The following is a 25150-nucleotide window of genomic DNA, read 5'->3' on the forward strand; positions in this document are numbered from 1 at the left end:
TCAAACGTATACAAAAGTCGATGGAACAGGACTTAGAACACCCATGCGTACACCATCCTCCACTCACGGCCAGTCAGGCTTTACCCATCCCTACCCATGTATTTTGAAGCATATCTCAGATCATATTCCATTTGTAAATATCAGCGTGCGCTTCTAAAGATTTGGAACGCTTTTTTTAAAAAACACATTACCGGTATCACAACTTAAAAAAAAACCAACAATGATTTTTTATCATCAAAAAGCCAACCAATGTTCAAATTTTTAGCAACATCCAATATGATCCATCAGGAGTGGGGTTGCCCCTCGCAAATTGTTTTAGGAAACAGCGTGAGGCTCTCCGGCAGAATAATTCCATCCCTCTGTTTCCTCCACAGACAGAAATGTCATAGCCAAACCCACTGCTGGCGGTGCCAAGAACTCCAAAAGACAACCACGTGTCAAATAACCATGGAGACACGGTGAGAGAAGGAACTTATTCCTTGCTCCGTTGTTTAGAAAGAGCAGTCAAAAAGCTGCCGAGCGCGGAGGGAGAAGGCACACGCTGCGTGCGGCTGCACACACCTCATGATGTGCACCGGGGCATTCCCGCCGCATCAGAAGGGCCAGCAAGGGCTGGTGCAGCAGCTGCCGGTACCGGGGATTAGCACGAGCGCCTGCGGGAGCTGGGCGGACCTCAGCGCTGGAAAAATTGGAATCGCCTTGTTCCTTGTTACTTTCTTCCAATGGTTCAGCAGCAGCAGTTTTGAGCTGAATCCAGCAGAGAACTCAGCTGAGGTATTTTGATTTATGATTTATTTATTTATTATTTTATCTGGTTCTACTGCTGGTCATTTACATGACAAGCCTTGTGATATCTTTAACGGAAGGGCAGTTCCAACCCTGATTCCTTGAAGTGCCTGCAGTATTAGAGGTGCAGCCTTCTAATGGCTTTCCTTTCGACACCTTACATAAATCAAGGTGCCGGTAAAGCAAGAATGGACTGATCCTATTTTTACTTTTAGAAAATGTGTGTACAGCACTATTCCCATAGCCGATGCCCTGGTGCTCTGCCCCTGCTCCGCGGCCTTCCTGCTGCTGTCTCTCTGCCCTGGGCTTTTACTGGGCTGCAGGAGGTGGTCAGGCCTGGAGTCAAAGAGGCGGTACCCTCAGTATCCACCAGTGAGGGACCCGTGTTGGTAGATAAAAGCTCTGCAAGCGGGGTCAATCTGAGGGGCGTTCTACAGCACTGCCCAGAAGTCCCAAACCTTCCGGAGTCCCAGCTGTCCCCAGGGCTAACCTGTTCCTTGTCAGCTGCCCTTCCTTCCTATGTCATGGCCTCACCCCTCTATCAGTGCTTCCTGGCATCCCCCCCTTTACAGGGTGACATCATTGGGAAACCTCCCAGCCCCAGACAAAACAGAAGAGTTGATCACCTTACCCCTCAAATCAATCACTTGTGCTCAAATCCTAGTCTCAGGCTTGGCTTCTGTGGTCCTCAATCCAAGGCAATCCATATGCAGAGAAGAGTCTGGAATGAGACATGCATCTTAACTGGGTATCCTTTGGGAACAGAGCTCTCTAAAGTAGGGCAGTGGGGTAGTGCTGGGCTCCTTGGGTGTTTGGGGGTGGGAGTGAATGAGGATGGGTTTTTCGCCAAATCTGTATTTGATTTTTTACGAAAAACATATAGCATTTGTCTATTTTTTTTAATACACAATAAAAACTTGGGTTTTTTAAAAACTAGTAGCAGATATGTGTTTTATAATTTTTAAAGGGTCATTTCCATTTAAATTTTTTTAAAAGAAGGAAAGAAACTAGGGTTAAAAAAATTTTTTTATAATGACTTAGAGCAAGAGTTTTTTATTTTTTTTAAGCCTCCGAATCTTTTTGTGATGGAATCCCTACCTGGCTCCTCCAGTTACCACCAGGTGCAAGTGGCGCTGCTGTGACTGAAACAGGGTGCTGGGGCCTCCCCCGCCAGCCCCCCATTCTCTTCCCCTACCTCAGGTAACCACTAGGTACTTCCTAAGAACCTTGAGGTTTTTGTTGGACCCAGTGTGAAAACCACTGTTGTAGATTATTTAATGGCATAAAAGAATTATCGTTAACTTTTTACTTTAAAATGCATTCTGAAATGAAAAGAGCAGGCCAAAAATAGCACGAACAGTGCTATCTTGATTTTTGTGGAGAAAAAAACCCCTGTATTCATGTACATCGAAAAAAGACTAGAAGGAAATCTACCAAAGATATTCATGGCAGTTATCTTGCGGGGGCTGGATCCCCAGTATTTTTTTAGTCTGGTTTCTGTGTCAATGCTATATTTCCTTCATTTTCAACGGTGAATATGAATTATTTTTTAGCAAAAAATAATTAAATAAAAGCACAGCACATGATTTTAAGGAGGTGAGAGAGTAGGAAAAATGATCCCAAAGTCACATGCAGACAGTAGCAACATCCAGACCAGATTTTCATTGTTTTTAGGTACTGATCTGAAAAGCAGGGCCTTCCTCAGGTTAACAGGGTTTAGACACCGAAGGCTGCATAGCTCAAGTTATAGCCTGTCAATTCCATGCTCAGCCAAGTCTTTGATGTTTCTGATGATGATATATGAGTACTGTCCACAAAACAAGCAAAACAACGGGTAACTCTCCCGCCTCCATTGCCGTGGAGTGGTTCAGGCTGTGAAGTGGGCGGTGCCTCCCACAAATATGGATGCACTCGGGTCAGACTCTCAGCCAGGGAGCCTTTGAAGGGAGATGGAAGCTTTGCCAAACTGGAAGCTACCCTAGAGAATTGGAGTGTTTAATTCAGCGGTTCCCCAACCTGGCAGCCCATCAGAATTACCTGGGGAGTTTCTTAAAAATGGGTTCCCAGCCCCACCCACTGATCCTCTGGCTCAGGAGGCCTGGACAGCACTATCATCACCTGTATTTTTAACAGTCACGCTGGGGGATTCTCACGAGATGACTTTGTGAAGTTCATCCTCACTGCTGGGTTGTAAACTCTGGGAAACCTATATGCCTGTTGGTGGCTGTAACCTGGATACCGTTGGCACAGCCCCCGATACCCTGTAAATCTTCAGGGAGGCAACTCTTTACCGAAGGCCCACTCTGTGCCTGACGTTTTGCTAAGTGGTTTCAAGTCCCTTTGCCTTAATTACAACTCGGAGGAAAGTATTCTTATATCCATTTTGTAGATGATGAAGCAGATTCAGAGAGACTAAGAAATTTGCCCAAGATCACTTAGAAAGAAAGAGAGGCCGCATTCAAATCCTGATCTGAGGCCCAATCTCTAGCTCATCCCACTCAGCCATGTCACTTCTGGAAAGTTCCATGACATTTCCTTTCTTTTCCTGGGAGAAAAACGGTACCAGAATTCCCCACTCACCTTCCTCACCTCTTACCTTCTACCTGCTCCTCTGTTCATCTACACACACATACCACACACACACCACACACACACCACACACACACCCACTCCTTCTAAGTTTGACCTGCGTCTAAAAAAATAGCACTAGAACTCCACCCCAGGACATGCTATACAGAGTGTTATTCTCACAATTTTCTGACTTCCTGTCATAACACGTCTTTCCTAAGCTAGAGGAAGCCAGTTATTCCTTGATTCCACTGTAATTCTCTTACTTATTTGAAAGCAATTGTTGCAAACTGTCCTAAGCAATTTGACTATTCAAATTATAAGGTGTTTGATGATAGCTTCCCCATCCCCCCAAAGTCAGAAAGCTATGAAGGCTACAGGTTTCCTCCCCTACCTCCAAACCGGATGGTATGATACAGAGAGAGCCCATCTCAGCCTGAATTCCACCAGCAAGGAAACAGTTATTAGCGAGCAGGCATATCCACAGCCACTCAGCCCGTCCCGTGAGTCTGGGGACCCCTCAGCGATCTGCCCTTTAAGATACTTGGACAGCCTCTTTCAGTAAAGTTCATCTGAGGTGGATGTGACAATACCGTCAGTGCAGTATTTAGCTAACCCAGTCAGGTAGGTGATAAAATCAACCCTTTAATATCTAGACTCAGGACTGATTGGACTTCAGAGCTCAGGGCCTTTCCAAGAGAACGAGCAACTGGTCTTGCTCAATTCATTTACAGAGTTCAGACAAGGCTGGTGCATCATGAAATATGTCTAGCCATCTACCTTTCTCAAACACCATTATTTTCATCAATGAAAAACCATTTTAGAAATCCATTTTGCTAATTAACACACCCGTGGGCGCCGAGCTAAGCCAGATAATTGAAGCACTTAGGGCAACTTCCTCTGGAGTGTGGGGCTGTGATCTTTCAAATGTTAGATAACTGCCCCTACAGTGTGGATGAAAGCACACACACGTGCACGCGCGCGCGCACACACACACACGTAGGCACACGCAGCATATTATCTATGCTTTAGCTTCAGAAGTAAATTACAGACAACAGCATAACCGCCGCCGTGCAATGAGAACTTACTGGATGCCAGGTACTGTGCTAAATGTCTGACCAGAAAGAAAACTGATCTCATTTCATCTTCACTGAGGTAACGGTGGCCCCAGGAAACCCAGTTAGGAAGGATGAGCTGGACTCACACGTTGGCCGACTTGAAAGCTCTAAATCTCAACCAGGAGCCTGGTTGCCAGCGAGTTCTTCTGGGCCTCCGGGGAATTCCCCAGTCATCATCAACCATAAGCTTTCGCTGTTGGCTCAAAACTTTGAACAATAAATAAAACCCCCATCTCCGAAAAGTATTCCACAGCGTGACTTCTGAGCGGAAGCAGTCCTGAAGCAGGCTTGGGAACTCCTCTCAGGAGACAGCTGTGTCCTACGTGCAGCCGTGCAGGGCAGCCGGCTCGGAGAGACCCCAAGGCCAAGGGTGGCCAGAGTCTGAATGCTGTCTGCTCCCTGTTAGGTCTCCGTGCGGATGCCCCTCTTCTGCCATCCTCGGCTTTGTGTCTGTATCTGGATTTATCAGCCGCCCCGACAGGTCCACACGGAAGCCAAAGAAGAGGGCAGCCAATCACAGCCCGGGAGCATCCTCCCGCTCCTGTCTGGGAGGTACAAGGACCCCAGCTCCCCTGTAATAAACTACAGAGCTGTCAGGGAGCTCAGGAAAGGAGGGGGGACAGGGCAATGCGGGTGGTGAGACGTGGTCAAAACCTGGATACATTAAGAAGGGAGAGTGGAAAGAATGTGCTGAGGGATCCAATGTAGGGTCTACAAGAAAGACAGGAGTCAAGGCTGACTTTAAGATTTTGGACCCGAGCCAAGAAGAAGCGAGTTGTAATGAACCAGATGGGGTAGACTTCGAGGAGTAGGTTTGAGGGAACAGCTGAACACGTTAGGGTTAAGATGCTATTAGGGGACTTCCCTGGCGGTCCAGTGGTTAAGACTCTGTGCTTCCACTGCAGGGGGCGCGGGTTCCATCCCTGGTCTGAGGACTAAGATCCCTCGTGCCGCGCAGCACGGCCAAAAGGAAAAAAAAAAAAAAAAGATGCATTAGGTATCCAAGGTGTAGTCGTTTTCAACTGCCACGTAACAAACTTCCACAAGCTAAGCAGCCTGAAGCAACACCCGCGAGCCCAGCTCTGTAGGTCGCAAGCCTAGCGGGTTGTCTGCTCAGGGCACCAGAAAGCTGAGGTCCAGGTGCTTGCTGGGCTGGCTTCTTGTCTGAGGCTCTAAGGAAGAATTGAATTCCAAGGTCATTTCCTCACTGGGGGGATTCAATTCCATGCAGTTGTAGGCCTGAGGTCCCTGTTTCCTTGCTGGCTGCCAGCTGAGGGCCACTCTGAGCTTCTAGAAGCTGCTCACATTCCTTGCCATGGGGCTTCCTTCATCTTCAAGCCACAAAGGCTGGGTCAAATCCTCCCGCTTTGCACCTCTCACTTGCCACCAGCCAGAGAAAACTCTGCCTTTAAAGGGTGCTTGTGATTAGATCAGGCCCAGGTGGATCATCTCCTTTTCTTAAGGTCAAGGGTATCTTGTAACATAACCTACTCATGGGAGTAAAATCCGTCGCATTCTCAGCCTCGAGGAGTGCACAGGGAGTGCACCCTGGGGAGCAGGCAGGGGCAGAGAATCCTGGGGGCTTTCTTAGAATCCTGCCTGCCACCCAAGGGGAAGTGCGGCGGAGACAGTGTCCTTCAGAGACTTCAGGGCTGAAGGATGGAGCGGGAGGGGCAGGGGACAAGCCCATCTGGATCTCTTTAGCCTCTGGAACCTGAAGCGCTCAGGGAAGGAGGCCCGGCCCCTTGAAGCTGCCCCAGGGAGCCAGGCCTCCGGGCCTCACAAGGGGCCTGCCTGCCAGTCCTCCCGCACGGGCCCGGAGGCGTCTTGGCTGCAGCATCCCTGTGTCTGGCAGGTGAGTCAACATTTGGCTTCTCTCCTGGGCTTTCTTGGAAAGGGCTATGTTCCAAGTTGGCAGCTGGGCTGGCAGGGAAGGCGGAAGGAGAAAAGCCAAGTTCCGGGGGCCTTGCCGCCAGGCAGGACACCTGGGCCTTCTCCCCTGCAGCCACTGAAAACTACAGGAGGAAATTTTACTATCACTCCAGGGAAGCAGGAGGGATAGTAAAGCAGGGTGGTAAAACTCCAGGGCAATGGAGTCAGATGGGTAACTTAGCCTCTCAATTTCCCCATCCATAAAATGGGGATAATCGTTAGGAGCTACCGCACTGGGGTTGTGACAGTTAAACAGCATGGTATCTGTAAATCATTTAGCACAGTGACTGGCATATAGAAAGTACCGACAAAGCCCGCTCGATGCATACGATTAACGGAAGGAGAAAGAACTGGCACAGTTCATCCAGATGGGATTAAAAAGGAGGAAGGGATCAGGTAAAGAGGTCAAGGGGATGGCCAACTTCCTTTACAAGAAACTCCCATGATATTGGAATGCAAGTTTGTTGTTTCTATAAAGACCTTTGAATATACAGGGACAGTTGCTAAACTTCAAGGCCTGATGGATTTTGATTGGGCAATGCAGTAAATCTGGATATGATGTTTCCAAGACTCCTGGGTAGCCAGATAGGGTTTCTACTTCCTGTAGAAATTCAGAAGGGAAGGGAGGGACAGGCGAGGGGCAGATTATTGTGTCGGTATGTTGCATGACACGTTTGGTTGCAAGGAATAGAAATTCACCCAAGCTAGCGGGGAGGGGTAACATGTGAGGCATTAACAGTGGGTTCACCCAGCCCTTTCATACTCATCAAATTTCTCTGCTGCATCCAGAGGACTTCGTTCCGCATCTCCAGCCCCAGTGTAACTCAGCAAGAAGTGAGGTTACTCCACGGGGAAACAAAGCAAAGACAGCTTACACTCAGGGCATCACAGTGGGAGGATAAAGATCACAGCCTCCCCCAGTGTTGCACCAAGGAGCTGCGAGTTCCTTGAGTTGACATCAAGGCTACTCTCTTATCTGGCAAGGCCCACCAAACCCCATCAGTCATCCAGTTTGCAGTGATGTGTCCCATGGATAACACCCTTCCCCCATCCAATGGCCAGGACAAAAGCCTCCCAGGACAGAAGGGCCCATGGAGACCACTGGACCCATTGAGAGCAGACGGTAGAAGATCTCACTCCTGACCACGCTGGATAAGCTGGGACCAGTTTGGAATCCCCACTGAGTGGGAGCTTTGACCATGCTTATTCTAAGGATGCAGCAGGCAATCCCATGGACACCCAACAACAGGAAATCAAGGTAGCCAGGCCCTGTCTGAAAGGCAGAGGCTGGTTGGCTCATGGATTGATACCTGGGTCAGGAGCTTACCTTTGATCCAGTTAGTGGTAAGGGGTGGGGTGTGCGGGTGTCTTGGCATAGGCATGGCTGCTTAGACCCCCTCTTTCTTCCAGTGGGGTTGTGGGTGACTAGATTCTCAGAGGAGAGACAGGGCTTGGCAGGCACCCCAAATGGATCCACCACAAACCACCCCAACCCAATTCAGATTTCACAAGTTCTCTCTGACACATCATTACAGAGTTCTTGAAATCTAATCTATTCCAGAACATTCCCAAATGGACCGGGAGGGAACCCACACATCTTTGTATCTATCCCTCCCTTTCTTCCAGAATCAAATTTCCAGGGTTATTTTGAGACGAGCTATACCGAAATGCCAGTCTGCAAAACAAAGTCTCTTGTGGTTAAATAATTATGTCCCATTTATCTTTTCGAGTCTCAGTTTTCATAGAGTAGGCTTATATATGGGGTACACCCATATGGGTATTTCTGGGACCACAGTATATCACAGAACAAGCCAATTAATGACAGGAGCGTTCATGGCCTTGACCAGGTTAACAGCAATGCCAAGGGCCACTTGCTGAGTCTTCAAGTCGTCATTGACTCAAATCCCAGCTGTAACTTTCCGCTAGGTCTGGGAGTTCTGACCTTCCTTACTCCACCAGATAGAAGCAGAGCCACAGGAGAGGCTGTAAATACTCTGTCAGGGCATGAAGAATAACAACAATAAGGCATTCATATGAGGAGAGGAGATTCATCCATCATGGTCTGTTTACCGTCTCAACAACCCAGTAGATTTGGTGTCGCTGTCTCTGCAGAAGCAGCTGGCATAAGGAAATCAGATTGCAGTGAAAAGCATGGAAGCTTTGCAGTCACATGGGCCTCATTTCAAATCCTGGCCGAGGCCCTTCACTTCTCTGATGGGACAAACCTGTATGGCAGCTCTGATTGGCCAGTGCCCATGCCCTGACCCGAGTTACAGAGCTTGAATGTCAACCTGTTTGTCTTATCCTCAGTTCTTCTTTTGAGAAATGGGGGAATAATAATACCTACTTCATAGGATAATTGTGAAGATTATATGAGACCACATATGTGAAAATACCTTGTGTCTCGTGGGTGTTTATTGTGTTTACTTCTTTCTCGTTATAACTGACTTTTTCGAGGTTTGGGTTTGGGCAAATCTTCTGTTAAGGTTTTTGAAAGCTTTCTCCTATTAAGTTTTCATGACTGAACAGTGCAAAACAAAGAGAGGAAAGCCAGGCTTTCTTCATTCTTGTGAGAAGAAAGAATCTTTCTCAGGTCGGTCCTGCCTCAGGTTTGAATCCCATCCTTTTTTCTAGACCCTTCCTTTACTGTGGCAAAGGCTTCTCACTGTCCCCTAATATCAGCCCTTCCCTAATTCTATAAAAATATAATTTTCACACACACACCAAGTTTAAGCTGAACATACAGCCAACGAGAGAGAGAGACTACATTCCGCAGCATCCCTTGTAGCTAGACTTAGTCACCATGTGACTAAGTGACCATGTGACTAAGTTCTCACCAGTGGGATGTGAGAGGAAGTGAATGGTGCAATTACCAATTACTGGAACTGACTGAACTTCTCTTTCCCCTTTGCTATTAACTGGAAGGTGGACAAGGAACTAGTGAGCCAGCCCTGACCACATGGATAAAGGCAACACTCTGAGCAACAAGGTAGAAGGAACCTGGGTCCCTGGACAACCTCAGGCAGGAGAGCCGTCCTGGACCATCCACCTACCTCCAGACTTCACATAAAAAAGAAACACACTTCTATCTGGTCACCAACACTGTACTATAGTGTCTCTATATTACGCCAATTCAACCTACCCCCTAACTAATACCTATCCTTGTGAGAACTCATCTTTGGAACTTGCCTTGAGCAAAAATGGTCTGGAGCCAAGATCAGCCATTAGGATGGATCCGACTTCATAATCTGGCTGCTTGTAAACCGGATACAGCCCACAGACATGCTCTGGTTAGCTTCTACAGTATATTTAAAAAATTTTAGGTTTGATAGGAGTGGGGGAGGGAGGGAGGTCCAAGAGGGAGGGGATATGGGTATACATATAGCTGATTCACTTCACTGTACAGCAGAAACTAAGACAACATTGTAAAGCAATTATACTAAACAAAATAAATAAAAATAAAATAAAATTTTAGGTTTGTTGTCAACATTTACAAATTGAGAAATTTCACATAAAAATCTAAATGTCCAGCTTTTCTTGGGAAATCAGAAGGTCTAGCAACCCTGGGACCACATTCTTTCCTGGCATAATTCAGCTGCAAGCATGCTTCAGTTCACCACGGTCAATGCCTGTTGCACCCTCGGGTCTTACTAGCTTGGGGTCCAATGGCCTGACTTCCAATCCCCAGAACCTGTGTTCCTTTGCCTGAGGGCTTTCTCTGGCCCCCCTGGAGCCTACTCAGCCAGACGGACCAGAGAATTAAAGCTCTACCACCTGCCAACAACCCCTAACCAACAACTGATGGAAGTTGATGTATAAATACCCCAGCTGCCTAGTCCTCAGATGGGCTAGCTGAAGGGCAGCTTCTACACTTGCTTGCAGAGTTCAAGTCCCAGCTGCCCACAGTGGCAGGTCACTCCACAAGGCATCCTTTACTGACAGGCTGCCTTCCTTTCCCTGTCCTGGTTTCTAGTTCCCTCCCAATATTTCCCAGGATCACCTTCCAAATAAACTAATTGCATCAAATCGTACTCTCAGAGTCTGTTTCTGCGGCAGCCCAAGTCACCAGTCCCCTTAGTTTTCCATGTGACTATTAGCATTTATCACCATGCTGCACAGTCGTTTTTCTCCTGGTAGAGAAATATTTATCTGTATTTGATCTCTATTAAAAGTGAAAGGAAAAGGGAACAATAGTTCCAGAAGACAATGTGGTTTAGAAAAAATATAGGTGAGGGTATCTTTGTGGGAGTGAAGAATATTCCTGCATGTCTAACACGCAAATACAGGCCTGCTTAGTTCACTGACGTTATCAGCCTGACCCTCTGCTGCTCATGCTGGTGATCCCTGGTTTACAGCACTGAAAACTCTTGTTAAAATTCAGGAGTCATTAACCCTTGACTTTGAATGAGGCTCTGAGATTAGCTAGGCAGCCATCTGGGAGCCTACAGCGGGAAGAGGAAGGAAGATAACACACGTTTCAGTGGGAGGAAGGACCAAAGGCAATCTTGGCACTTGGGCCAGGCAAGGGAGCCCAAGGTGGCATCAGGGTAGGACGCCTCAAGGGAGGTGCAGGAGGGCTTTTCCTGATCTTGTGACAATCTCTTACCCCACAGCATCCACGGGTCTCTGTGTCCACACCCTTCACTAGAGCTTGGCTCTCCTTAAGCCAACACAGCTTCTGGGTGTGTCTTTCTTGAACTGACAGTAATTCCTGGAGGGTGCAAGCTATACCTATTCTACTCGTATCCCCAGGGCCTGACACAGGGTTTGCCACAGAGTGGGTGCCTAATAAAGGTTCGTCTTAAATTTCTTTGGGCCAACTTGACTCTAGATTGAGGGATCAGATTGCTACGTAAGCCAGAGGGCGCTGTGGTTCAATGTTTGTTTCTCAGTTGGGGAGCTCAAAAGAGTATTGAGCTGTACACCGCAGTGACTAAGAGTGTACTAGCTGGGCCCACACCATTAAAAGCCAGAAACATGGGCTTTTTGGAAAACTAGCCATCTCTTACCTGGTTTGCAATCAACAGGTTTAAGAATGTGTGCTCTGGAGTCAGACTACTGAGGTTCAAATCCCAGCTCCCCCAGTTACTAGCTGTGTGACCTTGGGCAAGTCACTTAACCTCTCTGTGCCTCCATAAAAAATGAGAATTAAATGAGCCAGTGTATGTAAAGTGCTTTGCACTATGCTTGTACAGAGGAAACGCTTAACACATGTCAGCTCCTATTGGCCCCGAATGAGGACAACAGGATCCTAATTAAAAAGAAAGCCAGAGTAGAAAATGATCTAGAGGGATATGCCAGTCCTAGCATTCCAAGCCCCCAAACTAGACCTAAGACACAAAGAACCCACATGTTCCAGAGCAAGGTTCTGACCTTTCCCGTGTTGGCATCCAGTGAAGTGATGGACCTCTTTTTAGAATAATGCTTTCAAATGCACAAAATAAAATACATGGAACTACAGAGAAAACCAGTTATGTGGCTCTCAAAATATTAAACAAATTTATGATATAGTAATACTGGTGCTACTTTATTAACACATTAAAAAACAAGATCTAGCAGCGGATCTAATTACAACCGTAATCTTTAAATGGAGATGAGCATAAAATGTCATTTTCAGATACCTGTGACAACTGTCGTGTGATATGAAAATATCTCTGATTCTGATGGATGACAAAGTCACAGGCACGACTAATACTGTGGGATTTGATGTCTACATTTTGAACAGGAAGAAATGCCAACTTTCACTTAGAGATTGGTGAATACAAAAAGCAATGCTCCCACCCAAGGTGAGAACCTCTTTCCTAAGGGAGCCACAAAGCAGCCAGAGTACATTCAGGCAGACGAAGCGATACCCAAACTGGTCCAACCACCATTCCTTCCTTCCTTCCTTCCCTCCAACCTGCACAAACAAACATGGGGATCTGAGCAGGGCTGTGACTTCCGGGGGAGAGAGGTGAGTCTCCTTCTCTGAGTCAAGGAAGGAATGTTCTGGGAGAGGAGCTTAGAGACTAAGGGGGCTTGCACGGGGAGCCGGGCGTCTCTTTTCCTGGTTGGACCCTCGTGAGCAACAGGAATTTCAGGCCGATTCTAGAAGGGTCAGGAGAGAGTTGGAGACAGTGAGGGAGAGAGAGGGATAGTCAACCCTCCCACCACTAAAAGGGATGGGGCAGGGAGTCTGCCTCAGGCAGAGAGGACCCCATAGGCTTCAGCCTCAACCAGGAAGGTGGCCCCAGGCAAGAAGACCCCAGGAGCCGGCGGCTGGGGGGATTCTGCTGAGGGGGAGTCAGGAGAGGTCAAGCAGTGGTGGTTCTCCTACATCGGAGATCTGTGCATTGAGGGGACGTTCCCCACATCCCACTCTGCCCACGCGCACCCAGACGCGCTTCACAAAAGTCACGAACGGACCCATTTGGAGCTCATCGCGCAGAGGGAGCACGCAGACAGCTGGTGTTGGCTGAGAGGGGACTCCTGCAGTTCCTGCTGAGTAAGAACAGGAGCCTTCCCTTTCTCCAGACCCCTCTCCCTGTCTCAGCACCTGGCCCCATTGTAAACTCCAGGGAACATCCTTCACGTTGTCTTCTGCAGCCCAGAGGAGAGAGGAGGGGAGGAGGGAGGGGGAGCAGGCGGAGGGATCCTTAGAGTGGACCCAGCTTCCTCCTCACTGCAACCCCTCAGGCCAAGTCAAACCTGAGCAGGACAGAGGGAGGTGATGAGGCTAGGATTTTTTTTTTAATTAATTAATTAATTTTTGGCTGCATTGGGTCTTCGTTGCTGCGCGTGCGCGCGAGCGGGGGCTACTCTGTTACGGTGCGCGGGCTTCTTGTTGCGATGGCTTCTCTTTGCGGAGCACGGGCTCTAGGCACGCGGACTTCAGTAGTTGCAGCGCGTGGGCTCAGTAGTTGTGGCCCGCGGGCTCTAGAGCGCAGGCTCAGTAGTTGTGGCGCACGGGCTTAGTTGCTCCGCGGCATGTGGAATCTTCCCCGGCCAGGGCTCGAACCCGTGTTCCCTGCACTGGCAGGCGGATTCTTAACCATTGCGCCACCAGGGAAGCCCGAGGCTAGGCTTTTAAACTGGACCTTTCTACATCCAACGTGAACAGGACCCTATGGGCTCCAGCCAAGTGTCATTAAGGGACAAGAACTGCCTGGCTGAATGTTCTTTCTTACTGCAGACCCAAGGTCCCTCTGGTTGGGGCACCAACCACCTAAAGCCTGTCCCAAAGGCAGCAAAATGCCTTTATAATTAGAGGCTTAAAAAGAAGACAAAGAAATGAAAGAGTTCACAGCCCAAGAGAAAGTCCCAACTCCCGGGCGTCGTGGATGTGTAACTGGCCGGAGTGAACGTCTGTGTGCACAAGTCACACGAGCTCTGATGGAAATTTCCACAGATGTTTCCCAAACTCCACCTCTAGCACTACTCAGGTTTCCTCCAGAGCCAGGAAGGGCCGCTTGGTTGCACAGGCTCAGATAGAAAGGCAGGGAAGTTCGTTTTCCCAGGGACACCCCTCCAACAATGGGGGTGGCAGCCGGTCGCTAAATGTTCAGTCTCCCCACCCTCCAGTGGGACAACACAAAGGTCCAGTCCGTTCCTAGAGTTCCCTGCGGGTCACCCAGTGGGTACCCAGAAGATAAGGTGGCCGTTCTGGGCCCTTCTCCCTTCCCTCTCTCACCCTCCCTCACTCCTGCTTCCTGGATCACTTTCCAAATCAACTACTGTCTCCGTGCCCTTCTCCCAGGACCAGCTTTCGGAGGAGCCCGAGTTAGGACAGTGATGGTCCCCGTGGCTGAATAAGTCAGGCTTCCTTAGAGGGTCACCTGCACGGCTTTGGCGCCCCAGGAAGGAAGCTGGGGAGTGGCGATGGAGAGGAATCATGGCAGGCGAGGAAAATCATTGGGAAATTATAAAACTAAGTAGCGTTTAAAAAGCTGAAACCTGGCTGGGAAATCACTGGAAGAGCACAAATTGAAAAATGTGCTCGCGACAGTTGAGAATCCGTCAAGTGCCAAGAGAGGGCTTTGCGGAGAAAACAAAGCAGAGCGTGGTGTCAGGGGGACAGATTGGCCCAATTAAGGACGGGGAAGGCTGGGGAGGAGGAGTGAGTTATCGGGGGGCAGGGAGAGATGGGCCCAGACGGGAGGCGGGCAAGAGTCTCTGGGGTGTCCGTGTGCTCCATCCCCAGCGTCAGACGACCCTAAAGGAGACGGATGGATGAGACACTGTGTCTCAAAGGACCGAGAGGAGGGGAAAGGACCCTGCAGAGAGCTGTGTGTGTAACTGCCCCCTGCACCTGTGGGTGCATCACTTCACGGAGGTGAGCCTGGTGTTTCCTAAATGTGCGCTCTGTGGAATGCTGATTGTGTAAGAGTCTCTAGAAAAAAGAAGATAGGGTGAGGGTTCCGTGGAAAGCCCCTCTTGGAGATTCTTTCCTTCGACCAGTGTCCATCCATCGCGTCTGTTCTGGGCATGGCGCTGGGTACCAGGACCGCAGCAATGGACAGTACAGGTGACGCCCCTGCCCCAGGAGTGCCGAAGTCCTTTGGGGGAAACAAATATTAAATACCCAATGCACGGGGGGCACTAGTCTAGGTGCTCGGCATGTACTACCTCATTGAATCCACACGACAACCTGTGAGGTCGTAACTACATGATCATTATTTTAGAGATGAGGAAACAGAGGCAGAAAGGGTAGGTAAATGGGCCAAGGTGACAACACCGGTGAGACGCGACCCAAACCCAGACAGTGCGGCTCCCCAGTCTGCGCCCTGACCCACTAGGGCGTGGTGCCCTTTATGTTACAGGATCTGACAAGTCCCACAGGTGGGACCCCAAGCAAAGGGAGAATGCACAGCCCTGGCGGGTGGGGGCAGAGGGCGGGAATTCACCTTCTCTTCCCATAGGTGCCCCGACTCACAGCAAATGGGTGATCCCCAAGGGATTACAGCCTCCTTGGTACCTGGGTCAGAGGGAGGCGAGAGGCCCCCACCAAACTGCCTGCCCAGCGTGCCGTGGCACTGCCAGCCGAGCGTCGGGGGAGCTGCTGCCTTGCCCTGCGACACCGTGGGACGGGCACTGGACCCCAGCCCTCCCCCTCACAAGCACCCAGGCCCAAGCATGCATGCAGGTGGCAGAGGGTGACAGCACACCAGTCCACCCCTCCAATGTGAACCAGTCTCCATCCTGAGCTCCGTGATCTGGGTGCCCTGGTGACGTGTCTCTGGGCAGGGCAGGGGGAGCCAGTGGGCAGCAGGAAAGAGAAACAGGCAGTCAAGAGCCCACCTTTAGGATACAGTGAGAAGGGGGCTCCTGGGAGTCGAGACACCCATTGCCCGGCAAAAGCTGTATTGTCCCATCAATTGTCACTTATAAAACACAACTTCCAAGATTAAAAAAAAAAAAAAGGGTATAAATGAACTTGTTTGCAGCACAGAAATGGAGTCACGGACGTGGAGAACGAACTTGTTACCAGGGGAGAGGCAGGGTGGGGAGGGATAGATTGGGAGATTGGGACTGACATATCCACACTACTACACATAAAATAGATAACTAACAAGAGCCTGCTGTAGAGCACAGGGAACTCTACTCAATACTCTGTAATGAATGACCTATATGGGAAAAGAATCTAAAAAAAAAAAAGAGTGGATATATGTCTATGTATAACTGATTCACTTTGCTGTACACTTGAAACTAACACGACATTGTAAATCAACTGTACTCCAATACAAATTTTTTTTTAAAGTATTAAGATTTTCAAGACAGCAACAACAGGGCCCTTCTGAGCTCGGGGCCCTGCATGGCTGCCCTGGCAGCAAGCCCACGAAGCTGGCAGTGCCTGCCATCAAGGAAGGTGGGAAATGGCTGGAATTTGCTTAACATGGGAACCCACGCTCACTCCACACAGAACGCCTTTTGGGGTTAACAGCCCATGCTGCTAGCGTCCCATGGACCCGCCTCTTGGAAATGCTACATCAGCTCATTCACACAAGTAATATAGCCCTGTGAGTCAGGGAGGACCAGGGTTATCACCACTTTTATACCTTCGGAATATGAAGGTAGGTAAGAGGCAGGGCCGGCTCTCAAAGCCAAACATCCAGCCTCTGGGTCCAGCACTTTCCCCTGTGATGTACCAACCTCCCCAACCCTCTGAGACGCTTTACACATCCCTTGTTTGTCACTCAGGAGAGGGCTGTAATGCTGGCAGGTTGCCAGCCTGAAGCTACTGTTTATTAGGAAATCTCCAGACATGCCAGGAAATTACAGACCAGCAAATTAGTTTAGTCATTTCACTAGTTTATTTAAGGAGCTCTTTGCAAGCTCTGAAAAAAAAGCTCTTTCAAGCACAAGTTGTTGGAAGGGGTGTTTTTTGGTGCCTCAAAGATGCCATGTTATCCTGAGCATCCTTGGTGAAGAGAAGTCCCATCAGACCAAGAAGAAACTTGAATGAAAGTTAAGAATACCACCGCTCCCCTCACAAGCGTGGCAGCCAACCTCTCAGATGGCTCCCAATGGCCCCTGACTCCTGGTAGTCACATCCTCGTGTAGCCCCCTCCCACGCTGAATAGGGCTGAACTGTGTAGTCAGAAGAATATTGCAGAAATGATGCTTGTGACTTCCAAGACTAGGCCATAAAAGATACTGCAGCTTCCATCTGCCTCTCTCTTGGATCACTCACTCGGAGGAAAGCCAGCTGTCATAGCCTGAGGACACTCCAGCAGCTCTGTGGAGAGGTCTATGTGGCCAGGACCTAAAGTCTCCTTCCAACAGCCATATGAGTGTGCCATCTTGGATGTGGATCCTCCCGCCCCCGTCAAGCCTTCAGCTGAAAGTAGCTCTCTGGCTGATGTCTTGCCTTCAGCCTCTTCAGAGACCTTGAGCTAGAACTACCCAGGAAAGCTGTTGCGGCATCCCTGACCCACAGAAGCCAGGTGATAATAAATCTCTGGTTGTTTTAAGCTACTAAGTTTGGGGCTCACTTGTTATACAGCAGTAGATAACTAATACACTCTGTAAAAAAGGTAATGGGGAATCAGTTGCTATGGAGTAGGAGGGAGCTGGTCTTCTTAAATTAGATCTAAACACAGTTACATCCTTCAGGTCACTGCATTCTGTTTCTGTCACCGTCACTTCAAGAGAGCCCCAGGGGACACAGGAGTCACAAGTTTTGGAGGGAGATGGGGAGGGAGGGAAGGGGAGCTTGAGTCACTACCGGATCGTGAAGGTGGTATATAACACTTTGTGGGGTAATAGGAGACTACACACAGGAGGTGAGAAACAGCCTGTTATGTATTCATACAGCTAGTTATGTATTCTACAGCTGTGAATTGTGACCCAAACAGTAAGCCTCGATGGTGATTACTGAGCACTCTGCAAGGTGAGCACTTCACACTTGCTTTTGGTTCTTTACCTAAATTAACCCTCACAATAACCCAATGATGTGGTTCATTGGTCAGAACCCATCCATTATGAGTGACAAAACCCAACTCAAATTGACTTAAGCCTGAATGGGCACTGATGGGCTCACTAACTAAGTGCAAGGGGTGCTTTGGGCTTCAGGAACTGTTGCATCCAGGATCTCAAAGTTTTTTCTCTCTCTCTCTCTCTTTCCCACTCCTCTCTTTCTTCCTCCTCTCCCTATCCCACTCATCTCCCTCATTTTTTTCCCGAGAAAATTGGACACCAGTAGGTCAAGTCTATGGTCTTATAGCTCGTAATCTAAAAGCAAGAAAGACCCTTTCCTCCAACAGCCCCATATCAGATTCCATGGAGGTACTCTGATTGACCCTGCTTGGGTCCCTGAGACCAACCGCTGGGGACAGGGAGGCGGGGCCCAAGGGGCCTGGATTACGTGCCCGGAAGGTAAGTGGGGCTGAGGGATCCCCCGTCCCACCAGAACCACATGCAGTGGTCATTTCCTAATCGGAAAGGGGATGATAGGCAGACAAAAACAACACATTTATTACTATTAGTATCCTCGTGTTACAAATAAGGAAACAGGCTCAGAGAAGCTGCAAACCTGCCTGGGATCTCACAGCTGATAAACAGCAAAGCCGGATCTGTCTGACTTCAGGTCTGAAGCTTTTTTATCCATAGTCAGTGACGATCCTTCCACCTTCCTTACTCGTAGGATCCTCTGACCCACACAGGAGGTCTGCAGGCAGGATACCTCCCTTTCAGGAAGCCACAACAGTTACCAATCCAGCCCCTCGGACCAATGCTGTATCCAACCCAATCTGCTCCTTCCCCGTCCAGGCAGTTCAGCTGAGGCTAGCAAGGCTCCCCAAAGGACCCACTTCCCACCCCGCCCTTGACGGCACCAACAGCCAAACGGATCACACCCATCCGCCACCCTGCCTCCTGGCCCCCAGGGAAACTCTTCAGTGGCATCCCCTTGTTTTCGGAGTGAAGGCTCAAAGTCTTACCTCGGGTACGAGCCCTGAACATCTGGCCTCTGCCAGCCTCTGCCTTGTTTTTCCCACTCTCTGTCCAGCCACACCGTTCTGTGGAAGCGCCTCGCTTCCTCCCAACCCGGGACCTTTGCACACTCTGTTCCCTCTGCTCAGAGTGCTCATGCCTCTTCTCTCGCATTTAGAAAACCCGTCCTTCACATCGGCCCCTCAAGGAAGCCTCCACGTCCGCACAGGGTCAGTTCGTCTGTTTAGATCCTCACGGAAATTCAGAGCTTTCATTGAGGTCATGAGAATACATTCATGTATGATCTGTGGTGGAAATCTGTCTCTCCCACTAGACTGTAAGGTCATCAGAGCAGGGATCATGTCCACGTTTCTATTCACTGTGTCTAGCACTTAGCCCAGAGCCTGGCCCAGAACAGACCCTCAAAGAACATTTATTGAATAAATGGAAGGAAGGAAGGGAGGGAGGGAGGGACTTTCCTTGCCTCTTATTAAGGCTCCATGGAGTAAATCACAAGTTTTTCGAAGATGTTGATTAAACTCTTTAACTAGGATGAACATGAAGAAAATGAAACTATTACAAGCATTAGAGGATTTATTGGCTGAGCCTGGCTGCTTTTCAGTATTATTCCCTTCATTCTCATTTCTTTGGAACCACAGGGTGGAAGTCCTGCAGGGGGAGGGGGGAGTGGAGGAAAAGGAAAGAGAAACAAGAAAGGGAAGAGTGAAGGAAAGACAGGTGGAAAGGGTAAATAAAGGGAGGGAGGGAGGGAAGATGAAGGGGAGAAAGGGAGGTAGAGACGAGGGCAGAAGACAAGAGGAGGGAGAGAGGAAGGGAAGGAAAGGGAGGAGGGAGAGGGAGACAGGAAGGAGGGAGGGAAAGTCAGAAGGGAGGGAGAGGAGGAAAGGAGGAGGGAGGAGGAGGAACCCACCCAAGCCTAAATGAAGAGGGACAGGAGATAAAGCAGGACGATTCTGGCAAGCCCATCACGGAAACCCGAGAGCCCCACCATACCCAGGAGATGTCTTGCTCTGGGTCCCTGCCAGTGACACGCCGGAAGCTGGATGGAAAGTAGGATCCGTGCAATTGAAGCCTTGAGGTAGGAGGCGTGCTCTGAAGCAAAAGGAAGGAAACCAAGATCGGGGCTGAAGCGGTGTGTGTGTGTGGAGGGCGGGAGGTGGAAGGAATAGGGCATGTGTCCCTCCTTTCCTCTGCCGTGGGTGACCCACAGGTCCTCACATCACCTTGGCGGCTTCTGGACCTCTGTTTTCCCCTCTGGTTGTGTCGACAGGATGAAGGGACGTTTGTTGCTAACACAGCAAAATGTGGTCCAGCGGCTGGGAGTCTCCCTGGCATGATTAATTCATGTTCCGAACAAATGAACAAGACTTTACAGTGTTGGAGGGGTGCTGTACACATGGGGAGGCGGGGCCAGAGGGTGGGGAACTGGAATCTGGCGCTGGTTGTCGGCAAGTCACTGGAGGCACAGACACGGCACACTGAACGAGTCCCTGCAATGCGCCAACTCCCATCTTGGGTTCTGGGAGCCTTTGCTGTTAAAAATCATAAGCACATACATTGCCTCTGGGGGTGAGAGGGGGCCTCCAGCACAGCATTGTGCATCTCAGGTAACGTTTTTGAGCAAGGACAGGTTTACAAAAAGGTAGGAATACAAATGGAAACAACGAATGGGATGACTACAAAAAGGAGGGGGAAATTCCTAAGGCAGAAGCAACTTGGTGAGTGAGGTGTCCAGTGAAATGCCTGAGAGGAAAACGAGTAAACTTCCCCTGCCAACCCCACCCCTAGGACCCTATGTCTTGGCAGTTTGCTGCTGTTGGGACCACTCATTCATCACTAGAACTGACACAGCCCTTTCTGACAGGCAAAAATGGGGAATTTATTGGCTTATGTGACTGAAAAATCCAGGGATTAAGTAGCTTCAGGCATGGCTGGATCCAGGTGTTCAAGAATTGTCATCAAGACTGTTTTTCTCTTTCTGTCTCTGGATCTGTTTTCCCCTGTGCTGGCTGGCTGCTTCCATGCGGCGGCCACTCCTGCCTAAAGAATGCTTCTCTTTCCTAACAGTTTCCCAAAAATCTCAGGCCTGAGTCTTATTGGCCAGGCTTGGGACATGTGCCACCCCTGGAACCAGGGATAAGGGATCAGTCCCACTCAAACTGGGATGCTATTAGCCAGATTATGATGAATGGCCATTGCACAGACAAAAACAACAGATGTGACCACAGAGCTGTGTTGATAGCCACAAGATGACAGCATCCCTCCCCCAAGAATTTAAATACAAATGCTGGTTGCTAGGGAGGCATGCTGAGGACAGCGCACACATTGGTACTTTTCTGGGACAGGGAGAGCTGGGCAGAAAAGATTCCTCCTAACTGGGCTCTTTGGCAAGTTTACTTGGCAAGTACATTCTGGTGTCTCCAGAATTACCACACCTGCAAGGAGGCATGTAAAGACTTTCCTGGGACGCTATTCAATCATTCATTCATCCATCCATCTAATCATTCATTCATCCATTCATCACTCTCTCACCTTCTCTTTACCCCTCAACTCTCTGCCATCTGGCTTCTTCCTATATCTCTCAGGGAAGCTTGTCCTTCTGAAAGTTGCCAATGACTTCTTTTGTTCAATCCACTGGACAATGTCGCTCCTCTTCTTCCCTGATGTCTCTGACTATTGGGTACAGTTGCCTGCCCCCCTCCTGAAACCTGCCCGCCTTCTCCATGGCTCTGGCCCCATCGGGCTCATCCTCCCCCCGTGAGCACGCACACACCTGTGGCTTCAGTTTCCATCTCTCTGTCGGTCCCTCGTCCAGACGCACAGCCCAGACCACTCTGCTGAGCTTCGGTTTCATGAATCTAAGCACCTCCTGGAACCTCCACTCGGATATCCCCTTGGCATCTCAGACTCAACATGACCAAAAAATAAACTCCTCACAGCCGCACCCCAAGCCTACTCCTTCCCTAGGTTTCCCTGGCTGAGGGTCTGGTACCACCATCCCCCTACTTGCCTAAACCGGAGACCAAGCCTTGACCCAGCCTCTCTCTCATCCCCACCTCCATTCAGTCCTTGGAAATACCCACCTGCTCCTTGCCATCCCCACCGCCTCCTACTGCGGCTCTGGCCCCCATCGTCTCGCATCAATATTTCTGCCAACAACGTCCCAACTGGCCTCCCACCTTGTCCCACTCCAATCCATTATCTACTCTGCAGTCAGGTTCTTCTGAACACATACTGGAATAGGTTGCTTAATTATTGGCTTCTCACTGCTCTTAGGAATAAGTCAAATTCCTTGAGGTGGCATGGAACGCCCCGTTACAGGCCAGGCCCTGCTTGCTCCTCCAGCCTCCCTTACCTTCGGTCACTGTCTTCTCAAAATCGACGTGCCCGCCACCCTGAACTGCTCGCCTCCATCTTTGCATAGGCTGTTTCCTCTGCCTAGCGTGCCCTTCCTTCTGCCTCTTCACCCTGCTTCCTCTTGTTCATCCGCCAGGTCTCCTCTTGTATCTATCACTCCCACCAGGACAACTTCTCTGACCACCCAAGACTAAGCTAACTACCTCTTCCACGTGCCCCCAAGTGTGACTGAACGAACGGATCAATCAATCAATCAATCAATCAACTCTCCAGGGAAGATGGTGGTAGTGTTTAAGTTCTTGATAAAAAGGAAAGGTCATAAGAGGAGAAGGGAAATCTAGGAGTACATTTTTAGCCAAAAAAGACTTTCTTTCGGACACTCATTTTCCAAACAAAAATGTATTTAGTTCTTACCCGGAGTCGGCTGCAGCTGTGCTGGACACAGATATACCAGCAAACAAGCCAGATACATACCTTACCCTTTAGGAAATGATCATCTAGCGGACAAGATAGATACTAAATAAATAATTCAGCAACATTTAATGCGTACTAGCCCCAACCCTCTTGCAGTAGAGTGTATTTTCCAAAGATGGCTGCACCAACACATATCCCATTCGATATGCCCTCTCACAAGTGCGACACTCGCCATCGAGACGCGGGTTCTGTGTTCCCTCCCCTGGAAACCAAGTGGACTTTGTAACTGCTCTGACCAACAGATTGTTGTAGAAGTGACACTGTGTGACTTTCAGTTCCAGAAAGGTAACATGGTTTCCAGCAATCTCTCCCCCCACCCCTCCTTCTCTCGCTCCATCTCCCTCTCTCAACTCTCCTCTTTGGAACTCAGTCCACCATGTTTGTGAGGAAGCCCAGACCACAGGAGAGGCCATATGAGGATATTCCAGCCAACAACTCCAGCTAGTGTCCCAGACGACAGACAGCATCAACCTCTACTCATGTAAATGAACAAGGTTTCAAATGAACCCAGCCCCAAGCCTTTGGCTCTTCCAGCTGAGTCCCTAGACACCCAGGAACAGAAAGAAGCCATCTTCATAGTTCTCCATCAAATTCCCAATCCACAGACTCCGTGAGCATAAGTGGTTGTTTTATGCCACTAGATTTTGAAGCAATTTGTTCTGCAGCCATGGCAACCATATTACCTCTCCAGGCTTACTTGCAGAAAAGAACACTGGACTTGAAAGAAAGAGCATGAAATATACTGCTGTCTCCATCTTATAATAGCTGTGGATATTCATGGGCTGGGTGAGCTTGGGCACATCATTTCCCAGCTCTGGGTTCTTAGTCTTCCCGTGTACAAAATAAGGGGATGGGGCTGGTTGATTTCTAAGACCCTAGGAAGTCTGAAAATTCTACCAACGGAGACTCACTTATGGGATAATCCAGTCAAAACCACCTCAACTGATACAGCAAGAGGTGAGCTTTTGATTTGAAATTCCTGATTATTTTTAAAAATCTTTCTAGGAGATGAACTCAACTAAAGCCATTAGAAAAACAAAAGGATTCCTCTAATGCATAATTCATGAAAGGAGAGTGGGTTTGACCCAGCAGGTCATTTGGAATAAAAGTGCCATAAAGATAAAATATGTTTCCCTCCCCCTCTCCCTCCTCCATCCCTTACACTAGCTAATGGAGGGGGAAGAGTGAATTAAACTGGAGTTCGGGTCAAAGGTTTAGTTGATTCATTCCAGAATGGTCATCCCCTCCAGCCGCTGCTCCAGTAACGAAAGGCGCTGCAGATGTTCAGGCTGGTTTTGTAGCCACCCCAGGGCCCCTCTCCTGAGTGTTAAGGCCCCGCCTCCTTCCCTGGAGAGATGACCTCACCTTCTAATGGCCTGCCCAATTAGGAAGCACAGGAGCCTGGCGAGAACACACCCTGTCCCCTTCAAAAGCTTTGGGGAAATTCCCCAAGGGGCCAACCTGTTTCACAGAGGCAGAGGGAAAACAGTAGACAGCCCGTAATTAGTATAATAACCTGTTCAGATTCCACCTGCCTGTGATTTCCCCAGCTTGTTCATCCATTCATGTACTCATTCACTCAGGCAACAAATATTTACAGAGCAGCTGTGATGTGCAAGCCCTGGTGAAACGACAGGTCCCCCAGAAGGAGCTAACAATTTGTGTGCAAGCGATTGATTAAGGAAGTGCTCCCAGGGGCCTCTGGTTGGGAATGGGGGGAGGTGGAGGAAAGGAGGAAAGGAGAAGACTGGGAGCAAAGGTTGATTTCAAGCAAGCCCAAGCCTCAGCCAGATCCTGCAGGGAGCTCTGGCATGGAAAGTACACCTCACCATTTGTCCCAATCCAAAGCAAAGGAGTTGAGCTTTCACATTTCTGCACCAGTCATTGGTAAGGGCTGCCCAGTAGGAGCATAAATCCCAGGTACTCTTGTGCCCTGCACATGCAAAGTGGCTCCAAAAGTCACTTTGTAGAAGTGAAAGAGCACAGAGGTCAGGGGCAGACATTCTTCCATTCTGCCATCCCCAGTATATCAGCAATATCTCACCTCATGGTTGCAAGAGGGCTGCAGCAGCTCCAAACATCCCATCCTCTCACAACAATATCCAAAGGCAAGAAGGGAGCTAGTCCCCACTATAGATCTGACTTGTCAGGAAGCAAAATTACTCCCAGAAGCCTCCAGCACACTTTGCATCACGTCCTACTGGCCAGAAGTGGGCCAGTGCACACTTTTAAACCAATCATCACCAAAAGGTGACAGAATTACCATGAATGGTTTCCTGGATTGAGGAGGGGTCACCTTCCCTGAGCATCTTGCCCACCTGCTTGATACCTAATGGGTTCTTGTCGACAAGGAAAAAGAGGAAATGGCTTTTGGGTGGAGAATGACCTGTATGTGCTACACTGGCCAATCAGAGAGCACCATGCTTTCTGGGCTACAGTGATTGGTTCAGGGATGGGCACATTACTTAAGCTAAACCAATCACAGT

The 25150-nt window shown here is 49.2% G+C and overlaps 1 long non-coding RNA gene across 1 annotated transcript in view; it reads right to left on the bottom strand.

Moving 5' to 3' along the window:
* Nucleotides 1-780: 780 nt before the first annotated feature.
* The window catches only part of LOC309637591, a 49997-nt gene continuing 25627 nt past the window's right edge, over nt 781-25150 (bottom strand). The window contains exon 3 of the long non-coding RNA XR_014250687.1: nt 781-1507. This is a non-coding gene — a long non-coding RNA (uncharacterized lncRNA). The remainder of the gene's footprint in view (nt 1508-25150) is intronic.

The sequence above is a fragment of the Balaenoptera physalus genome, assembly GCF_965194825.1.
Source record: "Balaenoptera physalus genome assembly, chromosome: 11".
In the NCBI taxonomy this organism is placed as follows: Eukaryota; Metazoa; Chordata; class Mammalia; order Artiodactyla; family Balaenopteridae; genus Balaenoptera; species Balaenoptera physalus.